The following is a 4631-nucleotide window of genomic DNA, read 5'->3' on the forward strand; positions in this document are numbered from 1 at the left end:
TCGGCCCGCCGGGGCAACCGCTGCCCACCGCCCCAGCCCCGGCCCGGCCTGGCCCGGCCCGGCCCGGCGTGGTCGGGAAGGAGGCCGGGCGCCGACGTGTTTCGCCCGTGGAGAGCCAGGGGGGACGCTGAAGCCCGGCGTCGCAGCGGAGGGGCGCCTTCAAGTGCTGCCAGGGCTCCCTGGGGAGCCAGATGGCAGCGAGAAGGGCGAGTGGGACCGGGAGGTTTCTTCCTCCCGAGGAAGAGAGGCTTGAGAACGTCTGTGGATCCTGTAAGTCTCTAGATGCCCCTGCCCCCGCCCTCTGCCCAACACAGTAGCCACTGGCCGCATGAGGCTGTGGAGCCCTGAAACAAACGCGCTAGGCCTGATTGAGATGTGCCGAAGGTCAAGTACACCTCGGATTCTTAAGACTTAGTACACAAAGAAAATGTAAAATAGCTCACTGATGATGTTTGATGTTGATTACCTGTTGAAATCGTAATATATTAGATATATTGGGTTAAACGGACTAGATTATTAAAATTAATTTCACTTGTTGCTTGTTCCTTTAAGTGGATACACCACTGGTGCAGAGGTTCTGCAGAGGAAGCGACAACTGGCCCGGTTGCCCTTCTAGCAGCACCAAGGAAAGAAACAGAAGATGGGTCTCCCATGTTGAGGCGCCCCCTACCAGGGCAAGGTGAGCCCAAGAATTACACAGGCAGAACCCTCAACAAGAGCAGGGTTTCCTGGAACGTCTGGAGCAGCAACTCTTGACAGTTTAAAGCCCATTTTCCCTACCACCTCCACCTCCAACCCTCAGGAATGGAAAGATCTTTCTGAGAAGAGGGCTGATATCTGTTCAAAATGTATTTCTGCTGACCACTGACATCTGATGAGAGGGTGAGGGGTAGCCTCTATCACAAAGCTGTAGGACCTAGAGCTGGGGGGAGGGGGTCTTGGGGCTTCACCGCACTAGCCCTGCCTTTTGGGCTCCATTTACCAGTCAGGCTGAGGCCCAGGAGACAACGACCTGTCCAGAGATGGCTGTGTACCCTGGAGTGGAGCCTGGAGTCCAGGCTAAGTCACGAGGGATTGGGGGGGGGGGGGGGCAGGGTTCTGCCCAGCCCATCCAGAGCTGGCATTTGGATCTCAGTTCTCTGACAACTGCTTGGGAAAAAGAGACCTTTTAAAATAGTCCATCTGCAAATGGGCCCCTGTGAGGAGCCCTATGGGAAACGAGAGGAAGCTTTCAGGACAGAATGTGTAAGAACAAAGGGAAGAAACAAGCCTGTTGTGTACAGAGAGGCCACCTGGAGAGCTGGAGACCTGAGTCCAGTCCTGCACTGTGTTTTTCTGGGCCAGCTTCCTCATAGGTAAGGGAAGCAGCTGAATGGATTAAATCAGCTTTCCCCAAGAAACTCTGGGATATAGTGAAAGTGCATCAGGAATTCATAACCTTTCATTTGGCTTCACTTTAAAAATTTTGTCTTAGAACTTCTAATAAATGTTAGCGGAAACATGTGTTATATGCCAAAAGTGTTGGAGCCCACTGATGTACAGTTGACCCTTGAATAACATGGGTTTGAACCGTACAGGTCTGCTTATACATGCATTTTTTTAGATACAGTGCAACACTCTGTAATTTCTCATCCTTAAGATTTTTTCTTTTTAAAAAAAAATTTAAAAGGTTTTTTATGTGTGTTTTTGTTTTTTGTTTTAATGTTTATTATTTTTGAGAGAGAGAGAGCACACGTGGGGGAGAGGAAGAGAGAGAGAGGGAGACACACTATCCAAAGCAGGCTCCAGGCTCTGAGCTGTCAGCACAGAACCCAATGTGGGGCTCCAACTCAGGAACCGTGAGATCATGACCTGAGCCGAAGTCGGACACTTAACTGACTGAGCCACCCAGGTGCCCTTATTTTTTTGGTGTGTGTGTGTGTTTGTAATCTCTGCACCCAATGTGGGGCTAAAACTCACAATCCCAAGATCAACAGTTGCATGCTCTTTTGACCAAGCCAGCCAAGTACTCCTCTCCCTTGTGATTTTCTTAATATTTTCTTTTCTCTAGCTTACTTTACTCTGAGGATACAGTATATAGTGCATATAACATACAAAACATGTGTTCATTAACTGTTTTATGTTAGTAAGCCTTCTGGTCAACAGGCTATTAGCAGTTAGATTTGGGGGCAGTAAGAAGTTGTATGTGGATCTTCGACTGCACGGAGGAGTCAGCACCCCTAACCTGCATGCTGTTCAAGGGTCAACTGTAGTTAAAGTCTGACAGATTAGTTCATTGGGGAGAAGACCTTTGAATAAAGCCTTCCCTCCTGTCAGTTTAAATGAGGGTGGAAGGCTATTGGAGGGTGAATAGTTTTAAAGGTGCAAGTCACTTAAGCCCTGATTCAAGAAGAGGGGGCATGGACACTGCCACTCGATGGGAGGAATGAGAATGGATTTGTGTGCATTTTTAAACCACCACAATTTTGTAACTACTTATCTGTATGAATCAGGATTTTCCTGATACTATACAGCCAAATGCAACAAAAAAGGGCAACTGTCATATACAAATCTCAAAAATTTTTATTCATCAGAGCTTCTTTGTTCTCACTCATTTTTATAATTAACTATAAAATTCTATTTATAAATGTATTCCAATTACTAATAATAAGATGTAATTTTTACTTTTTTAGTGTTTTTATTTAATTTTGAGAGAGTGTGAGCAGGGGAGGGGCAGAGAGAGAGGGGAAAAGAGGATCCGAAGCAGGCTCTGCACTGACAGCAGAGCATGATGCAGAGCTCGAACCCACGAACCGTGATACCATGACCTGAGCCAAAGCCAGACGCTTAACTAAGCCACCCAGGTGCCCCCAAGATACACTTTTTGAAAAAAGTTTTGCAAACCACTAAGTAATCATGAAGATTTTGTATCTGTTCATGTGCATGTGCCTGCGTACGTGTGTGTGTGTGTGTGTTGCAGGAAGAGGCACTGAGAGATTCTTCTAAGGTTTTGTTTTAGGGACCCACCTCCACTTCAGGTCTCCAAATCTCAGGAACTTAAAATCCTTTAGGTGTTAGCATGCAGTCTGCCCCACCAAAAGCATCTCCCAGTGAACTGTGATCAAACACTGCCTCAGCATCCCTTGGTGCTCAACACCCTGGGAGTTCCGTGGCCCTGAGGATGCTGGCCTTGTCACTGCTGAATCTCTAATGTTGGAACAGGGTAAGCCCTCCAAACATTGGTTGAACACCTAAAACTGGGTACTGGCGTTGGAGACTATTCTCTCTACGCCTCCTAGTCGGCCCTCCTTGCTACCCCTTGAGAGGGAACTACGTTGGGGAAAGTCCTGGGTTAACAGTGATGAAACCTGGGTGTCTGTCTCCATTCTCCACTCATTCACTTACACGTACCTTCAGGCTTCGGCTGAACTCTTCTACAATTTTCTCATTGCCTAAAAGGATTAAAATGATCTATGCTGTTACCTTGCAGGTTGTTGAAAGGATAAAACCATGTTGTAGACGTATGAGAGCTTCTACAGCTTAAAATAATTGTCTGCATTGGAGGGATTCTTATCCCCTTTGCTTTTGTTTCAGCCAAAGGGGATAGAAACTCGTCTCAGGGGTAGCAGACTGGAATCAGGTTCCAGCTCTTAGGTTCATACTCCAGCTCACCTAGTCCTTCTGAATGCACACCTCTTTTTTTTTTTTTTTTTTTTATTTTTGGGACAGAGAGAGACAGAGCATGAACGGGGGAGGGGCAGAGAGAGAGGGAGACACAGAATCGGAAACAGGCTCCAGGCTCCGAGCCATCAGCCCAGAGCCCGACGCGGGGCTCGAACTCACGGACTGCGAGATCGTGACCTGGCTGAAGTCGGACACTTAACCGACTGCGCCACCCAGGCGCCCCTGAATGCGCACCTCTTTATGCACCCACATCTGGGTTCTGTTCTGGCCAGGTGAGCCCAGCCCCTCCCTTCAAGCATCCACACCTGAAGTCCTCTGATCTTCCAATCTTCACCTCCTCCACCCACCTCCACACTCCGGTTCCCTGTCTACCGGAGGGTAGACTGTCTCCGGTTCCCTGTCTCTGGTTCCCTGGCCACCGGAGGCCTTGCTAAGTCAACCAAGACCATGTGACCCACCTCCTCCCTCAGCCTCCACTTAACCAGCCGTCAGCTAGATCTCACCCAGCATTTCTCCACTGATTGGTTTTCCCCGCCTGCTCTTCACAAGTCAGCTCACCGCCTACTCCTACACCATTGAACTCTGTGTGTTTGGCCTCCCCATTGAACGGTGAGTATCTTAGGCCCCAGAGGGTGCATTCACGTCAGGTGTTGATGAGCTTGACTGCCAAGGTGAGTATATAGGGCCTCAGCAGAGGACAGACAAGCTTTCCTCCCAGCTGGCTCCTATATCAGGCTCCACAGTGTGACTTTCTGCCCTTCCTCCACACCACCATCACACAGCCCAGAAGAGGAGGCAGACGGGACCCTGCTATGCTAGCTCCTGCTTTTGAGGGCAGTGTGTGTGCTGTCCCCACCTCTTCCGACCCTACGTACTCCCCATTTGAACCCTCACTCCCATGGATTTCCTCATCCTGGTGTCACCTCTCCCTCCTTCCCAGATCTGGTGACTCAGAAAGAACAAATAGA

At 49.0% G+C, this 4631-nt stretch overlaps 2 long non-coding RNA genes across 2 annotated transcripts; one reads left to right on the plus strand and one right to left on the minus strand.

The window, feature by feature from the left end:
- The first annotated feature begins 8 nt into the window (after positions 1 to 8).
- On the plus strand, positions 9 to 1672 carry LOC109277363 (uncharacterized). Its single transcript, XR_002085119.2, has 2 exons — positions 9 to 270; positions 553 to 1672. It is a non-coding gene; the product is annotated as an uncharacterized LOC109277363 (long non-coding RNA).
- An 872-nt stretch (positions 1673 to 2544) lies between these two features.
- On the minus strand, positions 2545 to 4015 carry LOC128776514 (uncharacterized). Its single transcript, XR_008421600.1, has 2 exons — positions 3898 to 4015; positions 2545 to 3672 (listed from the first exon to the last, which is right to left on the minus strand). It is a non-coding gene; the product is annotated as an uncharacterized LOC128776514 (long non-coding RNA).
- Between the last annotated feature and the right edge of the window lie 616 nt (positions 4016 to 4631).

The sequence above is a fragment of the Panthera pardus genome, unplaced genomic scaffold (assembly GCF_024362965.1).
Source record: "Panthera pardus isolate Hobbes unplaced genomic scaffold, ASM2436296v1 HiC_scaffold_13, whole genome shotgun sequence".
NCBI lineage: Eukaryota > Metazoa > Chordata > Mammalia > Carnivora > Felidae > Panthera > Panthera pardus.